Below are 14,931 nucleotides of genomic sequence, written 5' to 3'. Positions count from 1 at the left end.
GTCATTAGCCATGGCTTTAGCGGGTAACCTTGATCACCTAATGATGAAATAGTTTTAAGTAATTGTACATAGCCCTACAATAGCATTTTAAACATGTTGTAGCCTTAAATTCACCAATGAGCCAGCCATCCTCAACAGCGCCTTCTTGGAGACGCACACCCACAGAGCTATTCTGCAGAACGAACGAGTCGTGTGTTCCTCCAGGCCACCGCGCAACGACGTTTAATAACAACAAATTTGCATCACAAATTATTTGCACGTTAACAGAATGAAACCCTTTTCTATTTACATAATTAAAATCGTTGGTTGATGGTGCTTTTATGGCGATGTGGGTGCAGTCTATAGCTCCAATTGTGTTTGGGAATCTAGAAATGGCATGAAAGTCCCGTTTTATTGCGGCTTGTTGAGGAATTCGATAAGGGAACTGGATGTAGGTTGGGGCCAAGGAAATAATTGCATCCAACACTGCCGGCATGATCCTACTCACTGATGGCTGGGATATACCACATATGTCTCCAACCTCACGCTGAAATGTGCCAGTAGCTAAAAATCCAAGGGTGGACAGGAGTTGGATGTGCACGGGAATGGCTTTCGTGCGATTTGTTTCTCTCTCCAACACTGGTCCTAAATCACGACACAAATCCAGCAGTACATTTTTGGGAAAGCGGTACCTACTTAGAAGCCACTCTGTGCTCTCGCCAAGCAGATCAGCGCAATCTTGGAAAACGCGCTCTCTGCGGAGCGCATTGTTTGCCAAGTCTTCCAATAACGCAAGATAAGCCATTGCACTGAGACAAATATATTTCACATCTGTCTTTTATAGGGTTTGACACCAATTAAGCATCGTGTTTAAAACTAGACAAATTATAAATTGAGTGTTTTAAAGGAAACACAGGACATATGTGGATTGCTTAATGCTTACTGTGACACTCTTAAATGCTTTTTATGTGTAGTGTCGCTATTCTATCACTAGATTATCTGCGTAAGCATGCTCAGAGGTGTGCTTATATTTACACACATTTCTACGTATAAGTACAACTTGGTGAATCCCACACTTTGCGTGAAATTGTTCTTACGCACTCACTACGCACAAATCTGTCCGTACGCACCATTGATAAATGAGGGCCCTGGACTTTCCTGGGTAAACCAGGACATGTTGTCACCCTAAGAGCACAGAATGTCAACGATGTCTCAAACTGTGCTTACATTTGGCAAAATGCCAAGTCTGCAGCTAAAAGTCAGCGATCTCAATAGGAACTCATCTCAAATTCTTTCAACTGATCTGAGCTGTTTTCTTATCAGATAGAAGTTACAAATGGATTTAGTGTTTTGCGCTGTTCTTTTAGAATAGCGTATCTTTATAGGGTAGAGGATGTTATATAACAGCCGGACAAACCTAACAAGAGAGGCAACAAGATACTGTGTGCCTAAATCTCACAGGCAGGAAGGATTTAGCATTTGAGTATATCTCGTATGACTGTAATGCAGAGCCTAAACCTCAGAAGAGCGAACTAAATGTGAATACCCTCCCTGTAATCAGACTGTTCAGCTTGTATGTATGATGTTTCTCTATCAGAGCTTGTTGTCAGAAACGATTCTTTGAGATCCATATGCTGAGATCATGCTTTCAGTGTAATTTCTCGGTTTAGCCACTATGGTTTATGCTGCATGAACTTGTATCGGATTGTTCATCATTTGTATATCCTCTGTTTCACACACATGCTCATGGGTAGTACCCTGTGTAAACTAAGCATCTGGACTTGATTACCTTCCTAACCCACACACACACACACACATCTCTAGAGCTACTGAAACTTCAGCGGTGATGTGCATGCAAACTCAACACAATGTCGCTCATTATTTAACGCACAAGCCTTTCTCACAGTTCAAACCCACTCCAGAACCCATCCAGAGATTATGTCTCCTGTTCATAGAGCAGCTGTGTGTGTAAATCCATCCATCTATCCATCAGCATGTGTACCAACACAAACGTGCTGGTCAACACTATTGTTTGTGGAGCCCCATGCACAGCTGAGGCCTCGAGCTCTGCTACTGGAAGGCTGAGTTGTATGATAAAAGCTACATCCGCTGTCTAGAAAAAGGCATTTAATTATGATTTTGGCCACAGTTTTTATGTCTTAAAATCTTTTATGGTTGCTAAAACAATTCAACCGACATCCCATAGCTCAAACAGAAGAGCATGTACAGTAAGTGGATTTAAATTATTGTTAAAGATTGATGCAACAGTGTCTTGATTAGAGTTTGAACATCATGGAAATGTCAGTATAATAAAGCACATATTATAAATTTATAAAGCCCAGTCTTATAAAGCACATATTCTGTCTGCATGACCATATTCTACATCCCTAATCCTACCCAATGTCTAAACTTAAAAACTACAGCACTAACTATTAATAAGCAGCCAATTAGTAGTTTATTGAGGCAAAGTTTGTAGTTAATGGTTTGTTAATAGCGAGAATAAAATAGACCTTAAAATAAAGAGTGACATGACCAAAGGTTGTTTTTTTTTTTATGCAGCACTTTATATTCTTGAATGTGTTCTTCTTACAAAGATGTTGTTGAGTAGATACTGCCTCATTTGTTTAGTGTAGCTTTGATGAATCACCGTCCTTAGAGACGTCACTGCCAAATCAAGTGATGTCTATTTAGTGTCAAAGTTTGCAAACTGTGATTTGACTGTAAAATTTCACCAAGGTAAATGTTACAATGCTTTTATTTTTATTTTCTTAAAAAAAAAAAAAAAAAAGTCAAATTCTAGACATGTTACAAATTTACTAATGCAATTGTTGATAGGGGAATACAGTGAACTATCACTGGCGTTGTTCTTTAGGTTTTATTTATTTTGTGGTTTAGTACTCCAGCCTTAATTTAAATTGTTTGAACAATCTAAGAGCCTGGCACGAAAGCTCTCCACTGCTAAGAGACAGTCTTAGTTTATAATGTAACCTAAATGGTGACTCCTAAAGGAGTGAGGACAACCCTCTACCAAGTCCAGCCAAGTCTGAAACTGGAGAGAGTATCCAAGCTGCCAAGCACGACTCAGTTTTCTGCCTGCATGCTTAGTATGGAAAGTACTGTATAAGTACAAAAGAAAAACAACAACAACAAAAACCATTTAGATGGCCAACTCCTTAACAATTTCAAATGAGAGCTCTGTTATAATTTTTTATAGTTAGTGGACTAATCCATCGCCCAAACCCCATACAACCTCCATCAACCAGTCCTGTTTGCCTATATGTTCACCCCCTTTCCAGGATAACAGTCCTTAAGCCTATACCCAGAGCAGACTTATAACACAATGCTCAGGTGCCTGAGAAACAGCAAAGCATCCGGCTCAGACTGTGAAATCCCATACTCCCTCAAGCACCGCGATCGCAGAAGTTTTCAGCCGGTCTCTGGAACTCTGCGCTGATTTTGAGTGCTTTAAAAGCTCATTCATTGTTCCTGCCCATGATAATGACCTCAAACAACCACAGGCCCCTCAACTTGACTTCAGTGACCATGAACAGTGTTGGGGAAAGTTACTTTTAAAAGTAATGCATTACAATATTGCGTTACTCCCTAAAAAAGTAACTAATTGTGTTACTTAGTTACTTTTTATGGAAAGTAATGAGTTACGTTACTTTTGCGCTACTTTCGCGTTACTTTTTAAATATGAGCAGGGCTTGATTGTTTGTGTTTAATATAAGGAGTTCTATTTATAGCAAATGTAAAAGCCCTTTCACACCAAAAAGTGTAATGAATAAACCTCAGGTTGAAGAAAAAGTAAATTCACGTCTGTACAGTAGAACGCAGGAGAAAAAGGTTCAACACTCTTCAGCAATAAAAAAAAAACAATGAAGCACAATTGTTTGTTTATCTAAAGTTATTTTTGCTTATTAGTATGGTTGAACTGGATCATCAAAGGTCAACAGCAAAAACATTGGTTAATGAAATGGGATTAGAGACATTTGTGTTATTTAACATATTTAATTATTGCAAGTTTGCGTCATATTCTAAGTTTGCATTTAACTGTTTTAATTCATTCTGATGAATACTAAATCAGTTTTTTTGCGAGTGAGATGAATTAATACATGTTGACATTTAGTCTACAGTAACATCATGTTCACACAGTGCACACAACGCCTCTGTACATCTGATTTCTCCCAACATGGGGACAGAAGACTTGTCAGTCAATAAATGGGAAAACAAAGTAACTGGCGTTACTTTTTTAGAAAAGTAACGCCAAATTAAATGCAAATTAAATTAAATGCAAATTAAAAAGTACTGTGTTACTTTACTAGTTACTAGTTAATCTGATTACGTATCTCGCATTACTTGTAATGCGTTACCCCCAACACTGACCATGAAGACACTGAGTATGGGTCACCATATTTGGCCACACACCCCTTTCCTTTCTATATTTCTTCGCGACCTGATGAAACTTACCAATTTGCAAAACTAACGGAATGTAGATTATCAAAAACTGGATGACTGCTAAAAACTGGATTACTGCTAAAATCTGAAAAAACAGAGGTGTTAATTATTGGACCAAAACATTTGCATGTAATAACCTAGATCACTGTCTACTACTTGATGGTTGCTCTGTAAATTCTTCGTCATCAGTTAGGAACTTAGGCATACTTTTTGATAGCAATCTTTCCTTCGAAAAACATGTTTCTATCATTTGTAAAACTGCATTTTTCCATCTTAAAAATGTATCTAAATTACGACCTATGCTCTCAATGTCTAATGCAGAAACATTAATTCATGCATTCATGACCTCGAGGCTAGATTATTGTAATGCTTTATTGGGTGGTTGCTCTGCACGTTTAATAAACAAACTCCAGCTGGTTCAAAATGCAGCAGCTACAGTTCTTACTAGAACCAGGAAGTATGACCACATGAGCCTGGTTCTGTCAACACTGCACTGGCTCCCTATTAAACATTGTATACATTTTAAGATCTTGCTAATTACCTATAAAGCCCTGAATGGTTTGGCACCTCAGTATTTGAGTGAGCTCTTATCGCATTATAGTCCTTCACGTCTGCTGCGATCTCAAAACTCTGGCCATTTGATAATATCTAGAATATCAAAATCAACTGCGGGCGGGAGATCGTTTTCCTATTTAGCGCCCAAACTCTGGAACAATCTACCTAACACTGTTCGGGAAGCAGACACACTCTGTCAGTTTAAATCTAGATTAAAGACCCATCTCTTTAACCTGGTTTACACATAATACACTATCACATTTCTATAATTCAAATCCGTTAAAGGATTGTTAGGCTGCATTAATTAGGTCAACCAGAACCGGGACCACTTCCCAAAACACCTGATGTACTTGTTACATTATTAGAAGAATGGTATCTACACTAATATTAGTCAGTTTCTTTATTATTTCCGAGGTCACCGTAGCCACACAGATCCAGACTGTATCCAGATCAGATGGTAGATCAGCACCTAGAGATAACCTCTACAGCCAGGACACCTAGATTAGCTCCAGAGACTGATCCCCAGTGAAGACCCTGTCTCCAAGACAGCCATCGGGACAAGACCACAGGAACCAGATGAGTCCTTTGCACAATCTGATTCTGCTTTAGCCTAACATTGTTAAAATCGCTATACAAATAATATTGACCTGACCTGATCTGATCTGACCTGAAGTATGCAGGAAGGTAGATCTCAGGAACAGGGTTGGGCACCACTGCCATAGAATAACCAATTTTGGTTCCACAAAGAACCATTCAGGCAAAAGTTATTTTAAAGAACCATCTCTTTCTTACCTTTTTATAATCTGAAGAACCTTCTTTCACCACAAAGAACCTTTTGTGAAACAGAAAGGTTCTTCAGATGTTAAAGGTTATTTATGGAACCATTTAGACAAAAAAAGGTTTTGTATGGCATCATGAAGCACCTTTATTTTTAAGAGTGCATATAGGCAACCTCCAACATGCAAAATTAAGCAATGCAAAATTTAACTTTTAGAGCAAAAACCATCTACTGTACCACAAAAAAAGACTTATTTTGTATCTGGAATCAAATTCTTGTAAAAGACATTATGGCACTGGGATTCTCCTGAGCAGATCAAATCCTCAGACAGTTGGTTCTTATTTTAATAATATGTGATGTGTTTGTTCAAGCAGGATCAGACATCAGACTAGGAGAGGATAATGTACACAGTATTCACATTAGATTACAACTGCATTTACATGTTCGCTTCCATACTAAAGCGGAAGATTTTAATGTATCCATTGCCAAAGTTTTCATAAAAATGTTACTATAGAATGGTGCCATAAACTTGTAGAGAGCAGTAGTGCTGCCTACTTTTTCAGGGATTTAAAAAAAAAAAAAAAAAACAGCATTATTCATAGTTTTCAGTCACGTGACCGGCTCGAAAACCTGGAGGGCAAAACATCCATAGAACTGCTGCATGCGTGTCAACTTTTCATCTGTTTCCCTGCCGCAAATATTTAGATCACCTCTCAAAAGAATAAAACAAAGGTATTTCTGAAAAAAAATCACGTTTTGGCCATTTGCAATCCATATTAAGCACCCGTGGCAATATTTCAATCATAAACACTGCGACAAAACATTGCAAAAACACTTAAAGTGCTGTAATATATTTAAAACGGTGATATTAAAAGATCAAATTCAGTATTCACCACATTAATAATGATTAGTTTACACAGGCAAGCAGGTGAGGCCAGAATATGAACGCAATCAGCTTAACGGTTCAGTGTTTTCCTTCTAATGGTTGTCTATGGGAAGCCATTTAATGTGAAACTTTGCACATTGTGTTTATATTCTGGCTTCATCTGCTTGCCTGTACAAAATATACTTCAATAAGGTGTTTACCGAATTTCGCCTTTTAATATTTGCATTTTACTACATTATTACTTGATGCAATCTGCGTAAAAATAACTGGCGATCAGTGGCGCAAAGCTTCGTTTTGCCCTCCAGGTGGGCGTTCCTATGAGGGTGTGACGTCACGTGAAAACTACCAATAAGTCATGAACCAAACCAGCCAATTAAAAGGTGAATCGCAACATTACAAACTTTGATTTGAAGCAAACAAGTATGTGAAAATCAGACCAAAAACAAAATTGTTGCGCACTAATGCAGGGAAAACCTCCTGAAGCAACCTGGGAGTTAAGTGTCCAGCAACCATCTGGTTTCAAGTCCTGAGCTTTAGCTGTCACAACACTTTGTTAAATCACATTCATGATTACTGAGAAAACAGAGTGCTTACTTAAGCTTACAATTATGTTTCAGCTACTGTGTGTATAACCAACACCAAAACAATATCCTGGAGTTTGCCAATGAGATGAAAGGTAGATATCGGGTTTAGACTGTTGAGAGGCTTGAAAAGATCCTTACAAGCCTGTTATACAGTTAAATATCAACTGCATAGCAGTGGTTAGAGAAGAGTTGATTTGGCAGTGTGGAATATTGTAAACAGTTCCAGAAAAATTAATGTGAATTTAAGAAAAGATTCCACCCAAAAACTCTGTCATTATTTACTCGTCCTCATCTTGTTCCAAACCCATGAATATTTGAGGAATTGTGCTGGTCATTCTGTACTGGTTACAATGAATGGGAAACTGAGGATTTCAACAAACAGAATGTAAAGTCATTATAAATGTAGGTAACACTTTATTTTAAGGTGTCCTTGTTACACGTTTTATGTACTTACTATTATAATAGCAATAAATTATGCATAATTATATGCAAGCAACCCTAAGCCAAACCCTAACCCTAACCATATAGCAAGCACATGTAGTTAATTAATATTACTCAGTACTTAAATGTATAACTACACTGTAACAAGGACACCTTAAAATAAAGTGCAACCTAAATGTATGTTAAAAGTAGTTCATATGGTAGTTCATATTCCAAGTCTTCTGAAGTCATTTGACCCATATGTAAGTTATTGACTGAAAATCTTTCCTCTCAGTGAGCTTCAGCTGGATCATTGAGTCAGTGAGTTGACCTCAGTTCAGCATGATACGATAACCGTTTTATCTGATCAACCAATTCATTGAAAACATCAGACTATATATTATTATATTTGTTTATCGATTGGACTCTACAAGAAGTGCACAAAGAGATCTTACAAAGCTACAATACGTATGGCTTCAGAAGACAGAAAAGTACAATGCATGAGTAACATGCTTTTGGTGCTTTTGCTTCTTTATGAAGCTGAAGGACCACAGAAGATCTGTCGGTAACACTTTAGTATAGGGACCAATTCTCACTATTAACTGTCACGCTTCGTCGGAGGAAGGGAATGAGGATACAAGGAATTCTTCACAAACGGTAAACTTTTAATTACCAACTTAGAGAGACGTGGAGCACAGACAAGACGAACACAGAATGACACTTTCAGACAGGACACAGAGGCAGGGAACAGGGAACAGCTTATAAAGGACAGACTAAACTAGATAATTAACAACACATCTGGAACTAATGAACTGATAGCTAAAGGGGATGAGGACAGGAACAGGAACACCAAATATGGGCACGAGAGGAGGGGAAACCTGAGACACAGAGACAAAGTCTGACATTACGCCCCCCTCCGGAAGGCGCGTCCACGCGCCATACACCATCCAATGGGGAGGGGGGGGGGCACTCTGGAGGCCTCCAGGGATCAGGGAGCAGGGCTACCGGCCTGCAGAGCGGCGCCCATTCTGGGAGCCATGGCGGGACAGGGGACTCGGGGGGCCATGGCGGGACAGGAGATTCGGGAGGCCATGGCGGGACAGGAGACTCGGGAGGGCACTCTGGAGGCGCAGACACACGAGGGCGCTCTGGAGGCGCAGACACACGAGGGCGCTCTGGAGGTGCAGACACACGAGGGCGCTCTGGAGGCGCAGACACACGAGGGCACTCTGGAAGCTGGACGGGACCAGCGAAAACGCATGAGAGTACTTGCGAGGAGCAGGCACTGGAGGGCACTTGCGAGGGCACTTGCACAAGCGAAGATTCTCAGGGGCACCCTGGAAGCGCGGATTCTCGGGGGCGCTCTGGAAGCGCGGGCTCTCTGGGGCGCTCTGGATGCGCGGGCTCTCGGGGGAGCTCTGGATGCGTGGGCTCTCGGGGGAGCTCTGGATGCGCGGGCTCTCGGGGGCGCTCTGGATGCGCGGGCTCTCGGGGGAACTCTGGATGCGCGGGCTCTCGGGGGCGCTCTGGATGCGTGGGCTCTCGGGGGCGCTCTGGAAGCGCGGGCTCTCGGGGGAGCTCTGGATGCGCGGGCTCTCGGGGGCGCTCTGGATACGCGGGCTCTCGGGGGCGCTCTGGAAGCGTGGGCTCTCGGGGGCGCTCTGGAAGCGCGGGCTCTCGGGGGCGCTCTGGAAGCGCGGGCTCTCGGGGGAACTCTGGATGCGCGGGCTCTCGGGGGCGCTCTGGATGCGCGGGCTCTCGGGGGCGCTCTGGAAGCGCGGGCTCTCGGGGGCGCTCTGGATGCGTGGGCTCTCGGGGGCGCTCTGGAAGCGCGGGCTCTCGGGGGCGCTCTGGATGTGCGGGCTCTCGGGGGAGCTCTGGATGCGCGGGCTCTCGGGGGAACTCTGGATGCGCGGGCTCTCGGGGGAACTCTGGATGCGCGGGCTCTCGGGGGAACTCTGGATGCGCGGGCTCTCGGGGGAACTCTGGATGCGCGGGCTCTCGGGGGCGCTCTGGAAGCGTGGGCTCTCGGGAAGCGTGAGGACAGAGGTGGTGCTGGGAAGAGTTGGGTGGTCGGAACATTTGGTTGGGTATGTGGAGGGTCCTGGCGAGGGGTGAGCTGGTGAGGCCTGGTGGTTTTCGGGTGGGGTTGGATGACGATCGTTCTGACAAACTTCGACTTCGAGATTAATTCCATCTACATTGAGGACATGATTAACCAGCTCGATCAGGGAAAAACTGGACGTGGGAAGATCACAGCTGATGACATCATCATCCAACCCAAACCGAAAACAGACACCGCGTCAATCCAGGCGTCAATCCAGCTCACCTGGTTGGTAAACTCTAAGAACTCCTCTACATACCTCACCAACTCCCGGCCATCCTGCCGCAGGCACCAAAGCCTGTCTTCAGCCGTTGTCATGTTTTGGTCCTGTCTTCTGTCACGCTTCGTCGGAGGAAGAGAACGAGGAGACAAGGAATTCTTCACAAACGGTAAACTTTTAATTACCAATTTAGAGAGATGTGGAGCACAGGCAAGACGAACACAGAATGACACTTTCAGACAGGACACAGAGGCAGGGAAACACAGGGCTTATAAAGGACAGACTAAACTAGATAATTAACAACACACCTGGAACTAATGAACTGATAACTAAAGGGAATGAGGACAGGAACAGGAACACCAAATATGGGCACGTGAGGAGGGGAAACACGAGACACAGAGAGACAAAGTCTGACATTAACGTTGCTTATTAGCATGCCTGTTATTAACATATCGGCTGCTTATTAGTAATTATAAAGCACATATTTTGATATTCTACATCCCTAATCCTGTCCAATACCTAAACTTAACAACTGCCTAACTATTAATTAAAGAGTTTGAGGCAAAACTTGTAGTAAATGAGTTGTTAACAGCGAGAATTGGACCTTAAAATAAAGTGTGACCGATCAGTAATATGTGTTTGCAAGGAGATTAGTGTGAGAATATAATGACAGACATTTGACTGAACGATGCTCTGGTTGACATAAATGCTTGCTTATTTTGTTCTGCTAATGCAAAGGGTCTGAGAGAGGGTTGGAGCACAGCTTTGAGGATACAGGACAGTGTTGATGGTGGAGTTTAGCAGGCAGGCCATTATGTCTGTATTGGTGTGAAAAAGAAGAGAGAAGATTGGATGAGAATTTCATGCAGAGGAATGAAGAGCCTCGTGAAATTTATAAAAACAGTCGGGTCAGAGAGCTGGGTTTTCCTCAATTTCCTCTCCGTGGAAGGTTTCAGAGGGAGCTTATATGGCTCGCATACAAGCATGAGCTCTTCCTGGAATGCCAGGCAGCACAGACAGGAAGTCAGAGTAAAGATTATGAATGCATAAAAATGGTGAATGCATAAAGCAGCAACTGTGGTTGGCAGAAATAAGCCTGAGCTCCACTAATATAGGCTGGAAATCAAATCCACTGAAACACAATTAAAGACCACCACAGGAAAATGGTTCACCCCAAAATCCTGTCATCAATGGTTTTCCTTTTTCTATCGAACACAAACTGTAGGAAGATGTTTAGCAGAATGTTCACGCTGCTCTTTTCCATTGCAAGAGCATGTGATAAAACGATTCAAGAACCTGCTCAAAAAAACGTGTTATTAAAGTGGTCATATCAAGATAAATCAGAATCTTACTTGATATTCTGACATAAAGGGTTTAGTGTATGTGTTATACAGAAATATACTGTAACTGCATAATCTCAAAACTTCCTCCCCACTCCAAAAACAGCATTTTTGTAGCTAAGCTGCAAAATGCACTCCACTGAAATCCTAGGATTTGCAAATCAACAGCACCTATTCAGTGTTGAGCAGCTTGGCTTGTGAGTCCATGACTAAGTACTGCTGCTCATTTCAGATGCGAGGAGAGTCTTAAAGAAACAGCAGTACAGAGAGAGAGAGAGGGAACGGTTATGAGACTGTTTTTGGAGTAAAGTTAAAGTATATATAATCTCTCGCCTTTAGATTTCATTTAATGTTGTTTATGTGCTCCCTGTGTAAAGAGCATGTGTTTTGTTGAACCATGTGTTGTGTTTTGGATGCTGGTCCCCAGTGGTACTGCTGTGCTGGAGTTTCCACAGCTCCAACACTGCACTCCTCTGGTTTCTGGTGCGTGTCTTCAGAGGAAAAGAACATTGGTAGCTCTTAACAATACATTTGTATTACTTAACATGACCTAACTAGTGCTGATATTGTTATTTCAAAGTAAAATTAATATAAAAAATGGGGTAACACTTTACAATAAGGCTCAGTTTGGTGACATTAGTTTACCTGCATTTGTTAATATGAACTAAAATTAAAAATACTTCTAAAGCATTTACAAGTTTTAGTTCAAATTAATTTTAGCATTTACTACAGCATTATTAAAATCTAAACTTGTTTCTGTTAATATTATTTATTTGGCCCTGAGCCAACACAACCCAACAATGAACAGTGGTATTTTTTATTAACTAACATTTACAAAGATAAACAATGTAATACATATATTGCTCATTGTTAGTTAACTAGCATTATCTAACATTGTTTATTTTAAGTAACCAAAAATTGATTTCAGTAATTGAAATAAATCTGACATAAAATAAAATATAAATATTAAATGAAAAACCTAAACTTTAGTCAGTTGCCAAAACAGTTTATTTTAAGATGAAGAACTAAAATTACTAAAACTAAAAAAAGGAAATAAAAATAAATTAAAGCCATAATTAGAAATACAAAAACTAATAAAAATGATAAATAGACATAACAAAATTATTAAGGCTTACTGTAAACTTACTGAAAAATTAAGTAACTGATAAATTATACTTAATAAAATTACTGGAAAATAATAAAAATATAAAGCTATATAAGCTATAAACATATATAAATTAAATATATTAAACACTTTAATTGTATAAAAAATAATGCTAAACTGACTTCTACAGCATTTATGAAACAGCTAATTTCAGAATTTACTCATGCATTTGATAAAATGAAAAGCTGTGAACATTAGTGAACATGCTGTGAAAATGCTTAAACTAACATGAATAAACAATTGTATTTTTTATTAACTAAGACTAAAATAGATTAAAAACTCTAATGTGTGTGTGTATGTGTGTGTGTGTGGAATATATAGAATATGTATAGTGCTGCTTGAAAGTATGAAGGTGAAATTAGAGTCCATCTGTTTTCATTCATTGGAATGACTATAGTGTCAGTGCATGTCCTGTTTTATTTAAAGAGCAGGGATCTATCAAAGTCCGATCATGTTTGGGGAAGTGAATCTTGTCAGGATCAAAGGAGATCTCTGAGGACCTCAGAAAAAGAGTTGGAGAGTTTGGACTCCACAAATCCAAGGTCATGCAGATTGTGTACAAATGGAGGAAATTCAAGATCACTGTTACCCTCCCCAGGAGTGGTCCACCAACAAAGACCACTCCAAAAGCAAGACGTGTATTAGTCCGCGAGGTTGTAAAGGACCCCATTTTGTGAACAGATGAGACCAAAACAGAACTTTTTGTTTTAAATGAGAAGCGTTATGTTTGGAGAAAAGAGCACACTGCATTCCAGCATAAGAACCTTGGTGCTGGTATCATGGTTTGGGATTGTTTTGCTGCATCTAAGCCAGGACGGTTTGCTATTAGGGATGCTCATTTCAGGTAATTTTCCTGACCAGCAACAGCTGCTCATTGATTTATTGACTTTTCAGCATTATTATAGGTACCCAAAGACTTTTGCTGTTACAATAAAATGGCAATACCAATTTACTTCATATTAAAATACAAAAATTTTAAAAAGAAAGAAATTCATAAAATTCATCATAGGAATACACAAAGTTAATTTAAAATCCGTAATTGGTTAAAAGTCTACTCATATAGGGAATAGGTGATCTCCTGTATTTTTCTGTTCGGCATCTGGGGATTGTCAGTTTATCAGAGTTTCTCATCTGGCGTCCAGTCAACTGTTCCCTGAGTGGTGCTAGCCAGTCTCTAAAACTAGACTTGTATAGCTTCCTAGCAAAATCAAGACACGGTTGGACTCGTCTCTCTGCTAGTGTGCACAATCCAAGAAGTGAGAGGGCATCGGAATATCCTTGATACTTTTGTCCCAGTATGATTTTACAGACCCGTTTCTGCACACTTTCCAACCTTTTAATTTGATCAGGAGTCAATGAACTGTGCCAAACCGGAACTGCATACCCTTTATAGATGATAACCAATTCTTGATCTCGAACACCACATTTCTTGAGCCGGTGGAGAGCAAAAAGCTTTCTGTTGGCTGAGGACAACATGTAGTCCACTTGACCATCCCATTTTAAATCACTTTATTTTATTCAGCCTTGTTACACTTGTGGTGTTCCTAGTCAAAAATGATCGGCCTTCAAAAAATAGCCTATCAATCTTGTGTTATGCTATATTATCACCTAATATTGGTATCAATCTTTTTGTCAGCTTGTTTTCTTTCAATTAGGATTGGTTTTGTGTTTATTTTTGGAACTAATTTTGCATAGCCTCATTAATCTGAGCTCATGTACCTCAGTTTTTGAGTGAAAAAATCATTATTTGTGGATAATTGTGTCAATATTAAATAAAATATGAAAACAATGTGCACAGTTTTTCAAACTAGCATGATACAAACAAATACAAAAACAATACAAACAAATATTTTATTTTAACGTGCAAACAGCAGCATACAGAGCAACAGCAAAGCCTGGATTCACACATCTTCAAGTTATCACGCACCAGCAGTACTTCTGAGAACAGAGAAAAACAGAATAAAATAATATAAAAGTAGCATGTCGACATGCTGTATGGATAGACAAAAACACCATCACAATTCCCGTCAATATGTTTCTATTCACGGCATGTTTCCAGCAGTGTTGAGCAATATAGCCAGTCACAGACATATCTATTGATTTCATGAACGCAATCCACTCACCACCCAAAATGCCGGTGTTCTCCATTATGGAGCCGTCGAGACGTGAGACGTACGGATCCATGTGCAAAGCTTTATTAAGAGATGTGATCATGAAACAGGCATGGATTCAATAATGGCAAACAGGTACAATACAGACAAGACAAAGAGTAATCCTAGGACAAGCGTGGGTCTTCGATCAGCGAACAATAGCCAACAGGGCAAGGCAACGAGATAATCCAGGTACACGAGCAACAATCCAAGCGAGGTGCAAACAGAGTCCGAAACAGCAGGCAAAGGGTTAATCCAAGATACACAGGCAGGGGATCAGGTAACAACAAGG

This window comes from Barbus barbus (assembly GCF_936440315.1).
Source record: "Barbus barbus genome assembly, chromosome: 41".
In the NCBI taxonomy this organism is placed as follows: Eukaryota; Metazoa; Chordata; class Actinopteri; order Cypriniformes; family Cyprinidae; genus Barbus; species Barbus barbus.
The sequence above is the reverse complement of the archived record's forward strand: the minus strand, read 5'-3'. Positions refer to the sequence as shown.